Source organism: Trematomus bernacchii, unplaced genomic scaffold (genome assembly GCF_902827165.1).
Source record: "Trematomus bernacchii unplaced genomic scaffold, fTreBer1.1, whole genome shotgun sequence".
NCBI lineage: Eukaryota > Metazoa > Chordata > Actinopteri > Perciformes > Nototheniidae > Trematomus > Trematomus bernacchii.
In genome coordinates, this window is record NW_022988043.1 from 805683 (window position 1) to 829651 (window position 23969).

The 23969-nt window shown below is 40.8% G+C and overlaps 1 protein-coding gene across 4 annotated transcripts in view; it reads right to left on the reverse strand.

Annotated features, from left to right (window-relative positions):
- Positions 1-20745, reverse strand: part of mef2cb (myocyte enhancer factor 2cb) — a 72326-nt gene extending 51581 nt beyond the window's left edge. Inside the window, exons 1-2 of one of the 4 annotated variants that reach the window (XM_034118253.1) lie at positions 20513-20745; positions 13067-13196 (exon numbers count right to left, since the gene is read on the reverse strand). The gene's annotated coding sequence lies outside the window, so the exon portion shown is untranslated. Of the gene's footprint in view, positions 1-10793; positions 11078-13066; positions 13197-20512 lie in introns of those variants that run through there. The other 3 variants (XM_034118254.1, XM_034118252.1, XM_034118255.1) reach the window with 3 other exon arrangements.
- Between the last annotated feature and the right edge of the window lie 3224 nt (positions 20746-23969).

Sequence of the window (23969 nt, forward strand, 5' to 3'; positions counted from 1 at the left end):
TCAAGATGGCAAAGAGTGGTTTGAAAGAGACCTCAGACCCAGTAATCTGATAAAGCTTACTGTTACTTAACCCCCATAAGCAAAGGGAGAGAGGGAGAAGGAGAGAGCGGGTGAATGAAATGAGACAAACAAATATGAAATGACTGCTGTGAAGCTACATGCTTTGGCAGAGTGCCTCTACTCTCAATATGTGGCTACAGTGACGGCCACTGTATCACACGGAGATGACCCTCTTGCTGTTTGACCACGCTCTATTTTTGTCTCAGTGCTAACCATTGTGCTTAATGTGGTTCACAGTTTTTTACCTCTTTTACTACAACATTTGAATGCTCGGTACGCCACAGATATTTATCTCCCTTTCTCAAGAAACAAAAAGGTGTTTTTTCATTTATGTTTCTGTCACAAAGTCTCAGACAAGTTGCTTACATTCTCACTTGTTTGTTTGCTTTCAAATTCTTGTTCCTCATGGTTGGTTTTTAACACGCAGTGTGGTTATTTATGCATGTGTGCACGCCTGTGTGCGACTGTGTGTCTGCGTGTGTGTGTGTGTGCATTTATATGTCTGTTATTGTTGATGTTGTTGTTGTAGGAACATCTTGTGAAGTGAGTTGTGTGATATTTTTCCTTGTTGTTGGATATGGTGGCAGCTGAATGCATTAGCAGTGCGCGCCAATGCCATTCTGTGTTCTGTCGTCTCTCAGCCACCTCTGCCTCGTCTCTACTGCGCCTGATCACACGGGCTGACAAGCAAGTTTGGGTCTTCGTCTGCCGCGCCATCCTTTGCTACGTGGGCTCCGACTCTTTAAGCGTGCAAAATAAGAGAGGGGAGGAAGCTTTAAACACATTTGAGTGATTTTGGGTTTGTACGTCAAGTCGTGGGGAAATCCCCCCAAATAAAAAGGCAGAAAACTTAAACAACACCGCTGTATTTCTAATACAGTTTTGAAAATAAACATTGTTGTAAAATGAATTAAACGTTATTAAGACGGAAGTCAGAGAATAAAATGGACAGTAAAACAACAAGTGGCGGACAGAAAAGAAAAGCTTACCCTTCACTATATATATATAAATCATGACTTGTTTCTTTTTTCCTCCTCTTCCTCTCTCTTGCACTCTTATCCTTGCCATCAAGCATCAATCGTTATTTATTTATTTTTCCTATTTGGGAAGTAAAGGGCTAGAGTGGAGAAGCGGAGGAGTGAAGGAGTGGGGGATGGAGGGATGGCGGACAGAGGGGGCGGCGGCGAGTTGTGTTTGGTTCACAAGACTCGCTGCTTGGTTGAATTGTTGTCTTCTCTTCTCCTCCTCTGTGTTGCGAGCTGGTGGTTCAGCGAAGGACCTGGCTGCCTGGAGTTCCCCCCCTCCACTCAAATCCCTCTGCTGCGAGCACAGCTGCACCGTTCACATAACCTCGCCTGCCCCCTCCTACACCCCCCCCCCCCCCCCTGCTAATGATAGCAGAGCACGTCCCCTCCACAAGGCAACAGCTTTTTCCACTTCATGTACATACACACAAACTTGGCGTACGCGCACACAAGATCGTTGAACACGCGCGCAGACGGGCACAACGTATCCCTTTGCCTTCTCTCGGGTTCCTTCCCTTCATATTTTCTCATATCATTCCATTTCTTCCCCTTCTCTTCACCCTGAGAAAAATCCCCTGGCCTTATGACCCATGTAGGCCTGAGAACGATAGGCCCCCCCTCGCCACAGACTGACACACACAAACACACTAAACCACCCCTTCAACTCCAAACTCCCGTTTTTTTCTCCCTCTGTTCACCCCTGCACAGCAAGTGACCTGCATCACAGCTGTGTGTGGGAATTTCTACGAGTGGGTGTGTTTGTGAGAGTTGAGTGTGTGAATATATGTATTTGCACATACCTGCGTACATCAATGTTCACACCGCATATGCTGCCTGTACATTACTGTGTTACTGAATGCGTTTATACATTTACTTGGTGTGTATATTTCGGTTGTCCGTGCGTGCGTGCGTGTGTCAGTGTGTGTGTCCGTGCGTGCGTGTGTGTGTGTGTCCGTGTGTGTGTGTGTGTGTGTGTGTGTGTGTGTGTGTGTGTGTGTCTATGTAAGCAGAGGAGGAGGGAAGTGAGGGCAGCTCTGGGCTTCTGCTGCACCTACTGAGCATTATCCCATATAAACAACTCATTACACGTGTACTTAACCAAGGGGAGCCGGTAAGCAGTGGAAGTTAATCCCCGTTATCGTTCCTAGCGTTTCTCTTCCGATTAGGCTACAGGGAAGAGGATCGCAAGAAGGTAGGCTGCTCAGTGCACGAGGAGGAAGAGTGAAGAGGAGGCGAGAGGGAGAGAGAAGAAAGGAAAGCATTTGAGTTAACTTCCCACAAGTGCCTTTTTTACTTAAAGTATCCCTTCTCTCTCTATACTTCTCTCTGCCTCTCCCGCTATACCCTCCTCGCTTTTCCCTGTGGATTTTGAGCTGCTCTTCCTTGTTTTCGACCATCTCTTAGAACTGGGTCATCGACAGACTGTGCGGCAGCATTTTGAAGAACATGGAAGGGAAAAAAAAGCGTGTTCTTTCTATGAGAACAATCCAAGGCTTCTTTAACAAGTAGCCCGCTTATCAAATTAAGCTGTCAAAAGCACATTAATAACAGGCAACACAATTCCCTTCACAGAGAAAGAGGGGGAAAAGCACATTCGGAGAAAAAAAAAAAAAAAAATCTTTTTTTTTTCTCTTTGTAAAGAGACAGTCCACCAAGGGCCGTAAAGCTTATCAAAGATTTCTCCCTTTCTATATTTCTCTCTATCTGTCCCATTCGTAATGTGATTATTAGGACCCTTTTATGAGGGGCAAAGATGTAGAGTGCCACTCATTTGGAGGGTGAACAATATCTCGGGCTAGATGCAGCAGGGATGATGCTCATGTTTAATGGAATTATGGGCATAACTGGTGCGGTTTTTCCACTTTCTACTAGACAGACTCCACTTATGGTGGATGACAGATAAACAGATAAAAGAGCATCTCAGGGTGAAAATGTGGATTCAAGACCAAATGATTATGGAGGAATATGATGCCCAGTAAAGAAGATGAATAGGAAGAATACACAAGAAAACTGTTATCGGTCCATGTGATTAAGTCATTAAATATCAGTTTTTCTTTAGAATATCTGACATTTCCCATGAATAAATAACTGTTAGATAAACTATAAACACGTTTTAATATTTAAAATCTACTCTCAAACATAATTTCCAGTGAAGACATAGTTTATTCAGAGATTTATTCAGCGCTACGTTATCCCAAAAAACACTGATTAGACCCTTTAAAATGTGGAGAGCAGGGAGAGCAGAATGTGAGGGAAACAGTGTACAACATTGAGAGAAAAGAGAGAAAGTTAACACTCAGAGTGCTGTTCACATGGCATATGCCTGAGAAGCAGAAATGAAATTAACAAGACACCTCGGCACACAGATGGCAGAGAGGAGAGAAAACCACCCTATGACCTTACACTCATAGACTAAGTGTCGAAAAAACACACTTCTCATTTTGAAGACATTCTATTGTGTTGCCATTTTGACTATCAAAGCATTATACTCAGCTCAGTGTTTGTGAAAAGGAATTAACTTAGTAGTGTTTTTTTAATCCCTACAAAATCTGACAGTGTCAGCTAGGCTCCTTATGCTGAACTGCAAGCTCCTTTGTGTTTTACTCCAGAGACGGATTTTCTCACACCCTCAATTTGAGTCCCATCCTGTTTGCTTGGCCCCCGAGGGGGCTGCTCTGTCGCCCGGAGTGGGCCGGCGTTGGATGGATGTGACGTCGAGGCACTGGGACTCTGCTGGAGGGAGGCTGGATCCACGACAGGTATCCCCCGCACTTCCTTAGCTATTTATAAAACCATGAGTCCAGCAGGGCCAAAAATAAGACAGAGGCCATTTTTATCCCAAATAACAAAGTTGGCTAGCTTCTTTACACACACACACACTTAATGTTCGTACACTAAAACACGCACAATGAGCAAAACATATCTACCCACACTGTACGAGAATTAGCAACAGATACTAACAAAGTGAAAAACTACTTACTAGACAATGAAACCTCTCTATCCTCATATTGAGCAGGCTCAAACGTGAACATCCACACACACACACACACATACACACATACACACCAGACAAAAGTCAATATCAAGGCTGAGCTATTTCTGTAGAGAGCACTATTTAGGAAGTGTGGGCTAGGTGCCAGTATTCTCCTCAGTATCGTCTGGGCGTCATTGCACTGCTGCTGTTATACAAACTCACCTCTTTCCTCTCTCACCCGCTCCTCACCCTTTCCACCCAACCCCTTGCTCCATTGTCAGTGCTCTCTCTCCCTCTGTGTGATTCTGTTATACACACACACAAGGTTATTTGTTTTTCCATTGGGTCGAACCACAGTGCCAGGTGAAAGCATCTATTGGCAGGATAAAGAGAGTGGCTGGTGTGAGATCACAAGGCCCCACTCTGCCCAGCAAACCTTGAAGTGAAGCGCCGGGCTGGAGTTTCAAACAAAGTGCCCCCTCATTCATTATACATGCAACTGCACTGAAATTCTCCTTCCGCAACACCATCTCTTCTCCTCTCTCACTCTGCCTCTATCTTCCTCTCTATCTTCCTCCTTCTCTCCTCACATCGTCCCTCTCCTTTTTGTCTCGTTTTCTTTTTTTTTCCAGACAGAGCATCCATAAAGAATGAATAAAATTAATGACATCACGAGCTGCACTTTGGAAGAGCCACTGTAGGAAAAAGCCATACATCACGGGGCAGAAGGAGTTGAAACGGAAAAAAAGAATTCTAAAAGAAAAAGAATACAAAAAAATTGACGGAGAGAGAAGAGAGGTGTGTGTGTGTAGGGGGTGGGTGTTGCTTCACCCTTCTCCACCCTCAGGGCATTTCATATCGCCGTATGTTATTGTGTGTTATTAAGTTTTGAGCACAATTCATTTTTTTATTTCAAATGTCATTATGTAGCAGTGACACCCGTTTTCTTTATCCTGACTTTTTTCTGACTCTTTTTACGGTCAGTCCTGGGCTGCGCATTCTTTTACAGGCTGGCCTTTGGTGTGGGAATGGCACAGATGACAGTGGAAAGGAACACTGGTGTGGACTTTGGCAGGACACCGCCTGGTGAAGCTGTGTGGTGTGCAGAAGAGGGAGAGAACTGAGCATGGATTCTTAGCTTTTTCTCAACTTAGACGGTGTTAACAGCATTTTCAACAGCATGCTCCCCTCGGAGTTTAGCAGCAAGCCTCCTGATCTTACAGACTTTGCCCTGATATCTGAGACTAAAAAAGTGAAAAATAAGCATCACATTTAAAACCGTTATATTCTATCATAGAGAGAAAAAGGAGAAAGATGTATCAATCGTGCCGCCTATTAGTGGCAATTTAGTGTGAGACTCTTTCTTTACAACAGCAACCTCACACAAAAGCCTGACTGGGTAAAATGCAGGTTCTTATTCCTCTGAATCTGGTGTTAAAACAAGACCTGCAAAAAATATGCAATAACCATGTGAAGCTCGGCAGCAGCGTGGATTGGGAGCAGTGGCGGCAGCGGCGCAGATTGTGGCAGCCGAGTGAACAGGGGTTTCAGATGGATGTGAGCTTATGTGAGACCAAGGCACAGAGCTACCTCTGTGCGTCTCACTGGACTATGTTGCAGAATGACTCGGCTATGTTGCAGTCGTGACAAAGATAAATTACAGCCACTGGAAAACATTTCTACATTTTTTTCTCACTCTCTCCCCGTCTCCACACCTCTTTTCTTTTTCTTGGCATTGGGTCTAATCCAAATGTGTGCCACACTAAAGGGAGATGGTGAAGGCTCTCTCTCTGAAAATATATTAGGGGTAAGAAGTTGCCCCACACCATTCACAGGTCAGGCACTGTGTTTTATGATGGAACATGTCTTCTGTCGCCAGATTTATGGACATGGACAGCAAACACCTCTCCCACAAAATAACCTCTAGAACTCACTAAAAAAGGATTCCCAGTTAATTCTGGATTTACCGCAAAACATGTTTAGAGCAGCTATTACAGATATACACTGTAAGGGGCATTACAGACTAGGCTGCTAGGATTCTGTCAGTTACACTGCTACTGAATAAAGATGAAAATTCTCAGAGGAAGGCAGCTAAAGTAAGTGTCTGCTGGGGAAGTTAATGAACTCATTTATAAACATGTTAATGTAACTCTTATGTTAAGCTTCATGCTTAGATGCTGAGGCATTCATTCTGATATCCACTGTTTAGACAAAGAAATCCAACCTCAGTCCTACTCTAAATGTTTCTCTTTGTCTTATCATTCAGTCCTCTGCTGTCTTTATAACGTCTGCCTTCTTGCCTCCCAGGACTTTCTCCCTGTCCAAATATTTCAGGGAACAGGCCTCAAGTATGGTGAGGTGTTTTGGGTGTCTCTTTAGGTGGGCTGCAGCTGACGATATGATTGTGTGGTCAGCACTACTGAGCAAAGACCACCCAGCAGGCAGCTGCAGCCATAATGGCCAACAGGCCGGGCAGGAAACAGGAAACAGGAAGAAGAAGGCAGGACATCCTGTTCATCTAGATCGCTTTGTTAAAAATGACATCACGAAGGCATCACTTTTTAATGAAGAATACCTGAGTGGAGGCCAAATATATTGTCATTCTGCTCTTGAGCCCAAATACATTTCTAACTGCGTTTTCTCTCTGTGGGTGTCTTTCTCTGTCTCTCTCGCATCTGTCTTCTCAGTTTGCCTTTTCAGCCCTCACACTGACACTGTTTTCCAGACTGCTCCATCATCCAAAACATCAAATCCTACCCTCTTCAGTGTGAGAATAAAGGAAGAAAAGAAACACACGCATTCCCATTTGAATAAACACCAGCAACAACCCCACAAAACTCAGACAAAAAAACGCAAAAGCACAAACATTTCGACGCGCAAACAGACAGAGACGACACACAAACTTGAATGCACGCACGCACACACACCTCCCAGACACACAGCACATACTGACAGACAAACACACAAAGAAACAGCAAACACAAAGCACAGCACAGTCAGAACTCTACTTTATGCAGAAATATTCTAAAGTGTGTTTTACAATACAATTAAACATCAAAGGCTGATATATTCCTCTGTGATCTTTAACACCCCAGTGAACAAACCCCATACACCCCCATCCACTTACAGCGTACAGAGAAAGTTGCTGAACGTCACCGCTAATTACTAGATAGAGACAGAAGAAGACTTTGCATCATTATGCAAAAACCAGGACATATTCAAATATATGCATTCACTCCACCATAAACCATTCAAGGACTTTGTTATTTACTTTAAATAATTTTTTTCTAAGTTCTATGAGTAATTGCAGCTCTTATGAAGCTATACAGACAGTTCTCTTAAGGCAAAGAAACATTTTGATAAACATACACAACAGTTAGGACAAAGACAGGGAGATCTGTTTAAAATAAGTACATGGTAGTACACATGGTGTGTTTGAGTCCTACACTTTTCATTAGTACTATTAAAATGTATGGAAACCAGAAAGAGACTTTTTCCTCCATGCAGCAAAAGCTAACACCTGCATGAGCAGTACGTAAGAATACAACATGCCCTTAAGGTATTATAAAAATAAAGTATTTTCATCTGCTTATAAACAGGCAGTAAAAAAGTGATTCTTATGAAATGGCTTAACATTTCTACACTATTTGTGTGAGATGCATTCACTAAAACCAGAGGTTATCTTTTTTTCTATGAAATCTGGGTAGTTGGTGCTTCATGGTACATTTATTTGAAAGAACGTAAAGCAAAGTATACTGCATTATTTACAGGGGTGTCTCTTGGTAGTTTAAGTTATTATATGCTCCTTATATATGGGGTAAATATGATTCCCTACAATTGACTCTTATATTACCTTTCGCATTTGAGCCAAAGGGCATGAAGTCCAATTACAGTACTTCTATATCTACCAGCAGATCTTGCCAACCTGCAATCTGCAAATGAGTGTTTTACTGATGTTGAACTGAGTAAACTCTGCTAACCCCTTCCAAAATATTTGAAATCATTAGTGAAAAAAAAACGTTAAAGCAACAGCATAGCAAAAGTTAAATTGTTTGCTTAAACATAAATGCTTCTGATGTTTCCATTAAGAATAATGTTTTCATTGAAGGAGGTTATCTTGAAAAGTGCCTTCTGTACAGTATTAAATGCCAATGCTGTCAGGCAGCACAGTGGTATACTTTACTTCCTTAAAAAAACGAGGCAGGCTTGAAAGCACAGATTTTACATAACTCATTAATGGCTCATATATTAGATATGTATGATTTAAGATATAAACAACAGTCCACCCGATGCAGATTTAGTTTGGCAATGTTTAAAACACATGTCCAAACCCTGAGCATGGCACACAATGTGTTCCTTCCCTTCACTTAACTAAAGCTCTGCTGAGCCCCTGGTGTACAGCAAAGTGCCCTGACAATCGGCTCAATGCCCTGGCCAATCACAGGGACACGTGACCTTCTAATCCCTCTCTGTGTGAAGGGGTAAGAGTTTGTTGTCAATGTTGGTTTTGTGAATCAGCGCCCAAAATCTCAAATGATTTGTGAAGAGGGAGAGGTATCAAGAGAATAAGAGAAACAAAAGCTGCGCAGGCCAGATAGTGTGGGTGTCGGTGTGTGCATGTGTGTGTGTAATAAAAAGACAGAGAAAGGAGGAAGACCATGCTTTTGCTTAGGCATTTGTGTGAGTTTCTGTGCTACTGCATACGTGCGTGTGTGTGTGTGTGTGTGTGTGTGTGTGTGTGTGTGTGTGTGTGTGTGTGTGTGTGTGTGTGCGTGTGTGTGTGTGTGTGTGTGTGTTTGTACAGGGTCTCTGAGATTACAGAGCTTGGCTGACAGAGTCCTCTGTGTGTAATCGTGGGTCCACATGTGAGCGCTCACCTTCCTCTGAGCGGATTAACCTAACGCTAAATCCCAAGAGAGCAACAGGCCAGACAGGCCACACAGAACAACTTCATTGACGATGGGCAGAAGAGGGAAGGCCATGTGTAAAATCTATATACAGTTTTACATATTTTTCAAGAGTAAACAACTCATATAAAACAGTAATAAAGATGATTAAAAAAAAAGTGATGGGACAATACACAGGAGACTATATCTTATTAAAATAAAATGCACCTCAAAGGTTGCATATAAGTCATGTAGGCTGCATATTTATTTTTAAATACTAACTGTGAAACGCAATAACGCATTAAGTGACTGAGAGAATGCAGTACGCTTTTCACAAAGCCACAAATTAGGTTGATAAACTGTAGTAGGCAGCAACACTTTATCACTTTAAAAATGTACTTTGCATTACAAATATCTCAATAACAGACTATTTCAAATGTAACCATTTTTTTAAATCCAAAAATGTGCAGTGAAACTTTTATGCATTTTGATCAAAAATGCCAATATCTCAACATTCATAGCATCTTTAACTGTTAAAATAGATTGTATTGTTTCAGTTAAAATAATTGCTCTTTAACTTTATAACAAAATCAGAAGCATATGGGTAAAGATAATGACTTTTATGTTTGTATTAATGAACGTAAGTTTAATGCACACAGTTCAACCATATTCTAAAATATAATAAAGTGTGATGGAGAAATGTGTGCACATTTCATCAGTGGGCCTTATATAAATACTTAAAGAATAAAACAAATAAATCCAATTAGATATCTTAAGCTGCAACCTGTGAAAGTTGCCACAGGTTAATTATGGTGTCATTATTAATACTCTAACTGCAACAGGTTCAATTGAGCCACACAAGACATAACTTAACTGTAAAAATATGCAATTCTCGCTTTATTAAAACAAGTTCAAACAATGTCAGTCAGAAATTCAAAGAGAAGAAATGATAATTAAGTCTGAACGTGTCAAACCTTTTATAAAACACTAATTTACAGTTAGTGTTTACTGTGTCTCTTGTCTGCGTGAACTAACGTTAAAATAAGTCTGGAAAACTGTGTTCTCCTGTATTGTACTTTGGAAATGATTTATATTTACATCATTCAGTCATTTTTAAATATTTTTAAGAAAGTTTGCTATGCAAGTTATCCTGATTTCCATGCATAATAATAGGATAACGTTGATAATGAGTGCTACTCAGATTGGTAGTTTAAACCACTGATGATTTTTTTTTTGCATATTCACAAAGTAAGGCCATTATAAGTACAGTGAGTTACACTGCATACTGTTGCTTTAATTAAGCTAATTATCTGACAATTAAAAACATTTGACCTGCATGTAATTTTCTTTTTTTAAAGATTATTTTTTATTTATTATATTATTTTGTAAAATTGAAAACATCAGGTTGATTAAACACTACATTTTAAAGTGAAAATGTAACTTTTAATATGCCACCAAAAGCGCAGTAGGGTTTAACATAGTTTTATCCTACATTAAGGAGGGCAGCGTATTCAGTAGCTGTGGCTGTGCGCCTGCATGTGGACATGCGAAAGCTACATAAGGTCGACAAAACAGTACCACTACCTAAAAAACGAGACAGTCCTTAATTCTCCTAATAGATCATAAACAGCTATTTGATGTCAGCCTGTACTTATATGACAGAGTTGTCACCGGCATAAGTCGATCAGGGTCACAACAAATCAATAAACGCAGTTACTGTACTTTGTTGTTGAGGAAGCGCGCATCAAAATAGACCCTCAAGTTTCGCTCGGGAAGATTAAAAATACAGATCATATGACGCAACGTGTCTCCTTGATGTTTGCGAGTGAGTGTGAGCGCGGTACTTACTTTATTTCGCGTGAAATCTTGTCCGGGTGAAGTGAAAGATTCAAGCGGTCCGCCGCTTGTTGGGTCCGGCCGGTTGACAGGAAGGCTGAAGCTGCTGCTCGGTGGTGACGGACTTTCGCCAAGACGCACTTAAAATCCAGGAGCGCAACTTAGCTGAGGACGTCGCCGGGAGGAAAAAAAAAGTAACCTACAGTACGTGGTAGGAGTCTCTATAATGTCAGAGACAACTGCTCTCTCTCTCTCTCTCTCTCTCTCTCTCTCCCTCTCTCTCCCTCTCTCTCTCTCTCTCCTCTCTCTCCCTCTCTCTCTCTCGCTCTCTCTCTCCCCCCCCCTCTCTCTGATCGGGCAGTGTCTGCTCAGGAGGCGCTGAGGGCTGCTCTCTCTCCGCGAGGTGCCGGTGAGCGGAGATGGACCTGGTGGAGCGGTGTTAGAGCCGTGGAGGTGGAGGTGGAGTACTGCTGGACGTCTGGAGCCTTATGGTGATGGCTGGTTCTGTTCCTTCGAGAAACCCTGGTCGAGTCTTTTCCCCAAACCCTTTCCTCTCCCAGCGCGAAGAGAAATAATCGATTTCTTTCCTCTTTTTTTGACTCCTGAAAGGGGGCGGGCTCACATGTTCCCAACTCTACTTTAATGAACGAGCCTCTGCTCTTATTGCTTTATTATCGCGCCAGCCCCGATAGGGTGGACGCACAATTAAGCGCTCAGAGGACCACTAGAGGAAGATCATGAGGAATGCTTAAACTAATGATCCAACGGAGGGCACGTTAAGCATCTTTAGCAGACTTCGAAAGCTAAATCCAGCCGGTAAAGTTCATGTTTTTGCTGTGGCCTTTTGTTTCAAGCATGCCACACAAGAACAACCCAGAAAAGGCAAGTCTCTTTAATCAAGAAACTGGTAGAAAGAACATGAAACAGTTTGCAAAATGAATTATCCACTCCAAGCTTATTTGAAGGTAAACACCTGTTTTAAGGACTCTAATATATTGTTAAAAGTAGATTCAACTAATTTATTTTGTCCAATAAACCATAAATAATCCCACCATTTAGTTCTAAACTGATTTCTTCCACGCCTGAGGAACATAAATGCTGCCTTCTTTCTCAGTCACTTACAAACTTTCCCCCTCCTGCGAGCCGCCAATCATTCTCCAGGACCCAGCTATCTCCTCCAGATAAGCACTGACACAGACAGTAAGCATGGGGGAATTACCAAGCCTTTATCCATCCAACCAAATGATTTCAAAACATCCACTCTATTAGTGTGAAGATAACAATTAGAACAGCAAGTTTGCCACTTCAGATAAGACACAGACAGGCAGTCTGTACAGAGATGTTTCCCAGATACGCCTTGTAATACTGTGCTTCTTTTATACTCGCATTATATGGGTGTAGTATCAGTTTAAAGAAAGGTTGTATTGAATGGAGCCTGTTATACTGAAATACATAATCAGATCTCACTTTAGTTTTTTTATCAACCCATCCTCAGAAACAGAATCAACTGGGTTTTGATTTACATAGAGCTTTGAAGGGTTTTTTGGATGGTCAAAGTTTAAAATAGAGTTAGGATTTCTGACCATTTCCACACTCAAAACATTCAAGATGTTGAAAAAAATGTCTATATTTGTTTGGATTTTTAATGATATCCTCACTATAATTGTATACATATTGAATCATCCTATCTCACTCGAGAAAATGTAAATGTTAACCCAACTTCTGAACTTGTATCCAAATGCAGACAAACAACAAATATTACCCTTATAAGCTTATAGCTTTGCAGAACATGCCTCTCACTAGACTGCGTGAAGTGTAAGTGGACACCAAGCAGCATCCTAATCTTTCCCTTCCTTTGAAGTTCACCTGTGAAGCATAAGCCATGTATGCAGCCAGTCACCCTGTCAGTCAGGGTAGGAAATGGCAGGACATGAAATCAGTTAATAAATAAATCAAGCTAGCTAATTTTGGTGACGGGCGGACATTACAGCCTGTAACTGAACCCGCTGGTGTCTGATGACTTGGAATACCACCTTCACATCACCTGACCCTTTAATCTTTAATAGCATTTCCTCTGGCCCCCAGACCTCCATAATAATCAATAAGGTGTAGAATGTTAGACACAGTAGGTTCATAAATGCAACATGGCAGATATCAATGGCATCACATATTGCCTCGTGTGAAACATACAGATTTGACAACTATAATAGACAAATCCTCAGTTGCGCACATGCGACAATTGCATTAAATATGTCACCTATGAGTGCCTGGATAATTGTACATACCACGTTCAATGTTCCTTCTTTTGCCGTCTCGCGAGCCCTCAGTCCTGAAGCTTTCTTTGCTGTCTGTCAGCGGTTCATTAGATAGGTCCTTTCAGTGTTCACAATGCTTGAGGTTGTCTTAGGTTGGCACCTGTGAGGAGAAGTAGGGAAGTGTGAGGAGGGGAGAGAGAACCTGCCAGTGAAATGGTAATTGTTTGCATGCACCTTGCACATAGTGAGCAGGATCCTTGTTAACATCTATGTGTGTGTATGTATGTGTGTGTGTTTAACGTCCATATGAAGAACAGTGAAATAAATGGGGGGAAATAGACTGAATATATATGAATGTTAAAAAAAAAATCATTAAACGAGGCAAACACTTGGTTCATGCATATTCATAAATGGCTGTCTGACTTGTCTACAGGGATAAACTTATGGTGAAGGCATGCTTACAGCCTCATTTTATTCTCACACATTTAATGCAAAGTAGGGAAGACCTTATGTATATTTTGCTCTTGAAACTACCAAGTGGGGGTCTTTGGCTACATTTGAATATGATAGAAAAAAACTCAAAGCATTATAGCCAAATCATTGTAACATTTTATAATGTTGTTCAGAGTACGTCACATTATGCCTTTTACACTTAATACATTTAGAGTGAGGTAACCAATAAGTGTGTGCAAGCATAGTGCGTGAAATATTTGCTGCTTTTGTGTTTGTGAATCTAAATTATTTTCTGTTTAATTAAAACAGACTAGATTATTAGTTTATTTGTGTCTGAAACTTTCCATGTTCAACTCATCAGCCATTGTCACTCACTACTACTCTTAGAACATGCAAACCTAAACTTGTGTACTGGTTTGTTTGTGTGTGTGTGTGTGTGTGTGTGTGTGTGTGTGTGTGTGTGTGTGTGTGTGTGTGTGTGTGTGTGTGTGTGTGTGTGTGTGTGTGTGTGTGTGTGTGTGTGTGTGTGTGTGTTCAAGTGTGAGTCTCATCAAAGCCTGATGTAGAAAAATCAACAGTTTGCCAAAACAATTATGTCATTTCAAATATGTCACATTGTGTATACACAAGGCGTTTGGGTAAATGCAATATTGTGAGGTTTGGCATCAGCTGTGTATAAAAAGGGAAGAGGGGAAACTGCGACTGCATGTTAAGTCAAACACATAAGTGCGGTTTGCTGATATTGATCTTGCTTGGATTGTTTCTTAAGCCTCTGCTGGCAGTCACTTCACAGCGTGTGTCATACGCATACACACACACATGTAAAAAAGCTCGCCTGAAAATGTGTTTTTTTTTGTTACGGAAGGAGAAAGAAAGGAATGCCTCTCTCAAGCAACAGATAAACACTAACACATTTCCAGGGCAAACAGGAACAGCCCGGGCTCAGTGCAATCTGTTGTCGATCACGCTCACGTGAAAACACAATCTGCCTGTCACAGTAGATGATGTTGTCAAGCACTCTGCCTCACTGCTCCTGAGAATTAGCCAGCTATAACAGAAGCACTACGAGACACATGGATTGCTTGTTGTGTGTCAGATATGTCTGAGGGATGCTTCCATCTTCTATCTGGTATTTACTGCTTTCAGTCATTCTTTCTGTGTTGGTTCCCTAATGGATTTGAGAGACATTTGGTGTTCTGACACTAGATTGATGCGACTTGATGCGACATGATGTGACGACCAAGTTTCTCGGGGGTTACAGATAGACCTGCAGGCCAATTTAACTCACAGGCTCAGCTGGGGATCTATGGATCAGTGTGTGTGTGTGTGCGTGTGCGTGTGCGTGTGTGTGTGTGTGTGTGTGTGTGTATTCGTGCGTCTTCCTGAATCATTATAAGACTGATGTCTTATTACATTGTGCTGATATTAAATTGTGATATTGTAAATAAATAAATATAATTATTTTATATTACATTATTATTAACAGACTGGAAGAGCATTTGAAGGCGTTAAAAATGTCATGCCTCATTAATTTGCTCTTTATATTAAGTTGTGAACACTGGGGAAACCTAAGGAAATAAATGAGTAATTTCCAAAAGTAACATATAGAATGTGTAATATCAGCACTGTGAAACACCTTCTGGTTTATTTATGACACAAACATATTAGTGTTTAATAAAATATGAATTTAATCGGCACCATCTTACATATGTTAGCATATGACATCCATAATGTACAGGACTTGATCCGCCAGAACATCTGGGTTCTGTTCTCAGGGAAAACAGAGCTACTTTAGAAATAATCTCACACTTTGTAGGAGAGATGTGAGACATTTCCCTGCCGATCCCTGCTTGGTCTATGTGTAAGTCATCAAAAGTGTTATATTACACCAGTTTCAGAGATCCTTCTTAATAAGGTTTATAATGAAACTCAGAGGGCAATATCATCAGTAATTATAGTTGCAGGAATTCTACCACTGTACAGTATAATTACGGGAGAAAAGGTGAGAAAATCTTGTTTTAATTAACTGAAATCATTTGTCCTGATATTGCAAAATATATAAAACAAAGGAATTCAGGATTCTGGGGAAGTATTTATTTGTACAGTCAAATTAGCTTTAGTAATATAAAGGTGAAGTTCCCTTTCTAAACTTTGATTGCCTTAATATCAACTTGATCATTATACCACTGAAAACAGTTTATCTGTATATGTCTTAGTCCAAACCATATATTTTAGCCATTATATAATTAAAACGTTTTTTTTTAATGTAAATAAAGTATTTATGGATATGTTATATGCCAATAAGTTACCTTTTCAATTGCTTTAAATGATTAAGTCTTGAATAAAAGCTTATTAAACAGAGCCATGTCATTTATTTTCATCTGTATAACTTTAAACAATCTAAATTAAATCACTCAGAAATTAATACATTTCTGATCTGGATATTTAGTGATCCCACATATCTCATAAACCAGAAGCCACCTCGGTAGTTTTAAATGTTACTGCTTTGGACTAAGAGAAAAAGCGAAGGAAAAGAGTTCTGTCTACTTATCATTAGCTGCCGTTTTATAATGGTATGACTCATTTTTCACTGAAACCATGCAGTGCCTTATTTTCAATAAGCATTTTTCTGTGTGGTTTGGCCATTAACTGAGTCTGGCCACCAGTAAATTCACTGTTCCATTTCATATATTTCCTTGTCCTTATAGTTTAGTTTAAGAACAGTTGAATCTGACCATACAGAACAGACTCAATGCAATAACAACAAATCTGAAGGCCTCTGAAATTCTTATGGCCACATAAGGACCCCTTACTGAGCGGAGTCAAACGAGAGACTGCGCTGGTGATTTGCATGTGTCGTGTTTAACCAACAGTATTCTGTCTGTACACCTTGTATGCATTATGGATGAGGCACAAGCTGAACAACAAGCCCTCCCTTTGTTCTGCCTGATGCTCCTGTTACATCATAGGAAAAGCCCCATGGTCCTGTGACTGCCCTGACTGCTGAGACGCCGCTGGCCACGCTGTTGATCAGACCTGTTGCTTTTTCTTGCATGTTCTACTGTCATGCCTATGTGAATATGTAGATACACACACTGACACTTACAGTGGTGCCTACTAAGAAAATTCACATTTGTTTGATTTATATTAATCTTCAAAATGTAACGAATACACATGCCATCAATTAAATGTAATTAATGATAATTAATGATTCCCACAAGACACATTTTCAAATAACATTTTGATAGTTAAAGGAAAAAGCAGCTGTTGACTACATATTGCCTATTATTTGATTATACTGGCTTAAAATCTGCTGATCAATTAGCTTGATTAAACTGACAAAACTGCTTGCTGATTTTAAAATCAAAATGCTGTAATATCATATATGTCATAAATGTATATGTGACAGGTGCCATCCGTGTGCCACCTGCTACATATCAAGGGCACATTTTGCCTGTCAAGGTGCATTCAGGGCACCTCCACATTACGCTGCTGTGTAATTAAATGTGCCGCCTGCAGGGGAGCTCTGCATCCTTCCCAGCACAGAACAATCTGGTGTACCACACGGGTTAACTGCAGGTATCCCCCATGCAAAGTTTAACCAGTATTTATTTTTACTCAATGTTATTGTTATTCAGGGGATACCATAATAACATTTTCATTTAGAAGAATCATCTAAAGATTTAAGCAGATTAATTTTAATTTAACAGAAATTCCAAATTTCTTATAATTATTCCTTATGCAAACATTTCAATTACTGTTATTTCAATGTTCTTCCTTTTTTATACCAATCCCTGACTCCCCTCTCCTCATCCTGTGTGTTCTCCAGGCTCGAGTGTAATTGTTCCTCCTTTTGAATGGTTGAACACTTAGGCTCTGAACTGCTCCAACACAGGCACAGTTCTCACATTGTTCTCACTGCCCTTCTCTAATTGTGCCCATAAAGGGGAGATGCCAATGTTAGATTGTATTTATCTCTGTCCAAAGGGGTGTCCTCTGGTGTTTCATGAAGTGATGCAAAAGCTGTGACTGAAACATAACTCGTATATAATAATGCAGAAATAAAATAGATCAAGAAAAGTGTCTCAAAGCGCTGTCACGATTTGAGATTTTAAGACCAGAATTAATAGACCACAATAGCAATATCACCTCTCTTTCTATATCAATCAAAAATAAAAAGCAGTTTGTTGACCATTTCCTTTAGAATTCAAACAGATAGTTCTCCAAACTTTACAAATAGTTGTTTTTAAAATAAAACCACCATATTTCCTTAACCAAATCTTAATTTCAGACTATGTTAAATGTAGTGTGATCTCAGTGATTTCAGATCATGATTTGGAGTATAGACCTGTGTAGGTCATCTTATGATCACCATTTTACTGGAAATGTGTTGGACTGACAGTAGTCTAACAAATGTGCTGTAATACATACAGATACGGCATTAAAGCCTACAGTCATCACTGTTTCCAACTCCCATAGTAACCATTACACAGCAGAAGTCCCTCCTGCAGCTGTTGACCTCAGCCAATTCCCTTGACAATTAAAGATCACTCAGCATGGCTATGCAACTTCTCCCACACTCTCTACAAGCAGCTGATAGCATCTCAATGTGAGGAAAAGAAAGTGGAGCGGAATATAATGTGTGTCTAAATGAGGGTTTCCCAGCTCTGATGTGTGATAGCGCGTCCTAGCGACCATCGGCGCAGGCCCGTGTTACACGGTGGAGCGCGGCAGACGAGCAGCGGCGTCTAAAGCTCTTTGTGCCTGCAGGATCACCCCAACTCATTCTTATTCAGACATGATCAGAGGGGAGGCAGGCAACTGAGATTAGCTGCAGATCAAAGGAGCTGCCTCGCGCCAGCACTCGTGTTTTGTAGATTTAGGCGGCCCTGGCGCACAGGCGTTGCATAGTGGCGGCAGAGCGTCATACTGTTTTCTGGCCTCGACAGTGCTCAGGGGGGTAGATGGAAAGAGAGTTTTTATACAGGAGGTTGGACTACTGCTGGAAATCTTCCAACATTAAATAATAGGGACAATGGAGGAGAATGAAAAGGAAAAATAAGAGAAAGTCACTATGCCATTACTGTCACACATTAGAGTGAAACTAACTTGTACTTTCATGCCATCCCAATTTAAACTACTTCCATACTGTATGTGTAATACGTCTTGATAATTTGTTTCAAAATGTAATACACCTTTTATTATTAAATACTTAGGTAACTCAAGAGAATCTGGATCAGTACAGCCCACTAAATAACTATGGAAACGTTTGCCCTAACTTCTGCTATGCTTCTGTCAGCAACTGTTACAGAATAAATAAACAGCAAATTACTCCTACACTGTATCTTAACATTCCTATTCATTTACACAAAAACACCAGTGGAAACCTCAAATACAAATATATTTTACTCAAAGTTAAACAGGAAGTAACCACTAATCTTCATGTCTTTAATACATTTAAGCTATTTTCACCATTCATGTTAAGGCCTTGAATAACATTTGATTTCATCTTTATTCACATTTCAGTGAAGATAAACAAACGCTGCTCTGCTTTTCATACTGCACAAAGAACAGTAACAATGAAACTAATAGCAGAGTGTGAAGGTGAAGTGACAGGATGAGGAGAGTTTCAAAGGCAGAGAGGCAACTGCGTAAGAGCGCTCGCCACCCTACAGAGAGGGAAAACAACGCGTTTCCTCAACTCGGCCGACCATCAAAGCCGTGGAATTCAGGGGCAGAAAAGCTAATATGTGAAGACTAAGCGGTTCCTGTAAACTGGGTCGAAGTTTTTCAGGTCCTGCCTCTTTGGGTTAATAGCAAGAGGACAAGTAACTCTTCATGAAAAAAGGGACACAAGTGAATGTCCACTTGTATGATATACATTTGTATACATGTTTATTTCCTCTATTTTAGCTTGTTAAGGGTTTTATTTCCATTGCTACCATAGTTAATAGTAGCATATTGTACAGTATCTCAAGTCAGAAATAAAATGTACTTGAAATACGAGGATATCAAATTCAGGAACAATATGACTTCTCTTATTTGATCCAAAAGCTATGGTTGAATCAAAAGTTGAAGGAAAATGTCCAACGGAGGCTTTCACCACTCATTAAAATCAAACAAAGCCTTTGCTCTAGTATGAAATTCCATTTGGTTGTTTTGGGACAAGTGCCCTACAGTAGAGCCCCTTTCTAATGTCTCCATTCGGTTAGGGATAAACACCTCTTTGTTCTTTTAATATGACAAAAAGTTTACTCCTTTGTTTCAAAAGTTTGCCCAATATGTCTTACTTAAACTCCAAACTGTGAGAAACATATTGCTACTGAAGTGTGTCTTAGCCACTTAGGTAGCTACCTTGAGGGAATGAGTCATTTCTAAAGCAAACAGCATGTTAAGGCTATGCTCTTTTCTCTCGCTGATAATTCCAGATTGTGCAATGAGTTCTAAGCAATTACCCTTAAAAGTACCGGTAACATAAACTGACTGTGAAGAATTAGAAGCAGGGAAACAACACAATATAAAGTTCCACTTAAGCGCCTGAAAACATTTGTCTTGCATGAAAGAAATAAAAATGTAGACTTTTAAAACTTAAACACACAGGAGCCTTAATAGGCTATTCCCCAAGTGCTCCACGGAGGTGATTGGCAACAGCTGAGCCCTGACTCCTCCTTCAGCAGATTTAGAGCTTCTCTGGGGGCTTGTTGTCAAGAGCAGGAAAAAGTCTAAGTAAATAACAATTAAGAGTATCTTTTTGCCTAGTTCACACTGTTTCTTTTCCTATTGGATCACATGACAAAGACAGCATTCACTAAATCCAGCAAGGCTATAATGTAACAATTAGGCAACAGTGTAGGATTGTGAAATTGAGCAGCTCACATATCAAAATTAAGGCTTAATCTGTTTAACATGTCACGACCCAACTGTGAATGGTTTGAAATCTTGGCAGAGACAGGTTTTCCACCAACAGAATCAGATCCAGAGGAGAGGGGAAAAGGAAGGGAATAGTGTGCTGTGAAAACTCACCCGTGCCGTTCCTCTGCTTCCCCAGGAAGTTACACCCCGCAGCACCAGCTAAGGCCCAGCTCAACTCAAAAGTTCAAAAGTTTTAAAAAAGAAAGGAAAACTAAAGAGATAGTTGACCAAAGAAATAAAAAAATATACCAACAAATGGCTTAAAATAAATGTCCTGCATGTGATAAAGCCAGACCAGCTGGCTTTGAATAGAAACCCCGATTTGGGTTGTGTGTTTCCAACGATCTCCGTCTGAACTGAAACCAGGTCCGGTGCTGCCCAACCACCCCACCACCACCCCTACCCCACTGTCCCAGCTGAATCCACCTGCCCCCATCACTCATGGGTAAATTTAGCCTTCTGAGGGATCAGTGACACCCCCCACCCCCCCCCCCCCCCCCCACTCCCCTTCCAAGCAAACACACATACACACCCCATATCTTTGTCAGCACTGGCATATATGCCGGGGATTATTGCCCCCCCAAAGAATGCCGCCGTCTTCACAGTGGCAAAAAAAGATCCCCCTCCCCTTTTTACCCCCTTCACACATCCACAACTTGAAACTGTTCAGATGACATTCATCTTTTAAAACAGATCCGTAACAGTGTGTTTCCTTAACCTTTCTGTATACATCTGACAGAAAATGACTGTATTAAATGACCCGGATCTTTAGCCCTTGTAAAACAGTGGATTTCCGTTTAGGAGCTAATTTACAATGTTATTATTTCTGTAATTTGATGACCTTGCAAAACCTATTAAATAAACTTTGCTGTACAAATACCGTTTCACCACTTTTATAACAAGCAACAGTGTAATCTATGGGAATCATAAATAAATTACTCAACAGAAGAGATTAGCCGACATTGATAGCATCTTCTCCAATGTCTAAATACCAGGTGCAATGGTATACACCTATAATTTGGTAATTATAAACTCATTTACCCAAGTTTATCTATGACTAAAATCCGCCTACAGTCTTGTTTTTTCAAAGAACCGCAATGCCCAGGAAATGTCAGTTTTCCATTAATACCTGATAAAAATCATACATTTCCATCCAACAGAAAAGTTTTGAGTTTCCCTCTGCTGCTGGCATCCTGACTGTAAGCCATTTCTCCTTCTAAATGATACATTCAGTAGAATTTAAGTATCAACAAGCTTAAAGCGTAATATCCTCTGTGACTGTTTTCACATTAGAGTTGTGTGGGGGTGGCACAGGGATAATTGTATTTTTTATCAAGTATTTTCCAGTCAAGGTTTTATACCTGATGCCAAAATCTAATGCAGATAATGACACTGAATCATACACACAAATGAGTGTTTTATGTATCCCTCTTAAATCAACCGATTTGCGAATGTGGAGAGTGATGAAATAAATGAAAGATGAGTAGATTATAGATTGGAAAATTCCCAGAAAATATCCAAAATAGGGAATCTGCGTCAGAAGAGATAAAACAGAGGTGTTCCCTTGACGATAGGTATTCACACTCTTCTGACAGTGAAATATATTTTGTATTGATCCGGTTGTATTGTTTACATGTTTCTGGGCACAGGTAATCAACTCATCTTTTTGTTTTGGGAAATTTCTGTCGCCATGACTACCCGCTATACATTGAAGGATCAGTGTCTGCCCAGTCTGGTATTTGTGATGACCTCAATTCAGGGATGTCTTTGGGGGTTTGATGGATTTTGGTGGGAGTTAATTTAATTAGACATCCCAATAGGACAGAGGGATACTTGACTTGATCAAAGCTTAACTATGGTGACGTGATCTGTGTTGTGCCAGCTTGTTGTTCTCGTTACAACAGAGAATTAGACACAATCATTTGCATGTACACACATATCCACAGTGTGCTGCTTCCATTTTTATTACCTTGTGTATTTTGACTAAAGACTTCCTCTGAATACACTGCTTTGCCAGTAGGGGCCTGGTGAGAGGGCATTTTTAGCTCTGTCTGCCTTTTAATGGGGCTTGTGGAGGGACTTAAGGGACAGAGGACTAAAGGCTGGCTGTCTTTTTATGACTGTGGCACGGTCAAGAAGGGGAAAAACAGCGAGCCGCATGGCAGTCTGTTGCACACTGTCGACCACAAGAAGCGGCGTGGCAGCAGTACAGTCCGTTAACTTTAAGAGTACATCCTGTCCTAATCAAACGGAGACTGCTCAGTGCAAATACACTCTGTTTGATTTAGATGTGTAGACTTTGTGTAGCCTATTTATATATGTGTGTGTTCAAGTGTATTGTAATTATCAAATTTACTCATTAGTGTAAACGTGTGTGTTCTTGCGCATATTAGTGTGTGTCCGGAGGGTGAGGCCGTGTGTCCGTGCTGTGGCTCACAACACTTCGGGCTACGCCAACAGTTAAACAAAGTGTTATGTCAGCTGAGAGGTGACAGGCGCTCTACAGGAAACGTGGCACGGCATCTCCTCTGAAAACTCCTTTCACTCTGTTTTATTTCCTCTCTTTTTCTGTTGCTTTATCATTAAATCATCAACAGAAAATTAAAGCAATTATTGTAATGAACCCACTGACAAGTTTATGGAACTGGGTGGATTTACGAGTGCTCCTATAAGAACTCTACAGTAGTCCTAGGCAGCCCTACAGACCAACTTAAAGAGAAGGATTTTGAGAATCAATTGTAAAAAAAAAAGAAACCATGCCATATTTTAGTTTTTTTAAATGATAATGATGCAGAAAACCATGGTAGAAGTGCAAATTTGTGTGTGTGTAATCCAGAAGGATCATTTCTTCTTGTGCCTACAGTACACTGCATGGCGTGAGCTGACTTCAGCGTGTCTGCCCAGCCCTCTGCTCCACACAAGGTCGCTCTGTGTGTGTTCGGCCTCGGAGAATGAGGGGAGGCCACGGCGCACAATCACCACTAAGCACATACCTTTCTGCCCCACAGCCCCACCAGCCCAGACACAAACCCAGGGGCTGTATGTTTATCAAGCGTCTCAGGGCAAGACTGCTGATTTAGCACCACTGCTCAGGTCCCTTTAACCATCGTTTTCATCGCGAATCACTCTCAATGAAAAGGTTTTCGAGCGCTGAGTTTAAATCAGCACTCAAAATCTGATGCTTGGTAAATACCAGCTGAGGCCTTAACTCAACCCGGACCGCAGTAGATTAACGAGGGTTGACCGAACCGGTCCTCTGGAGCTCTATCCTGATGAGCTCTGTTGGTTTTATAAGAGGCCCCCTGTGACAGGATCTGATAAAACACAGCAGGAGGAGGGTTTGAAAGAGAGCTGGAGAGTACAAGAGAGAGAGAGAGATTGAGAGAGACAAGGACATAGAGAGATTGAGAGAGCCAGAGAGTGAGAGAGCAAGTCCACACCTCAATCCAAAAACAATATTTTGACTGAAACCTTACCCTCTCCATCTGGCTCTTTTGAAGGGTGGATTATGACTGGTGCCATGTCTAACTCTTTATCCCACACTGTTCCTTCTGTAAGTCCACTCTGA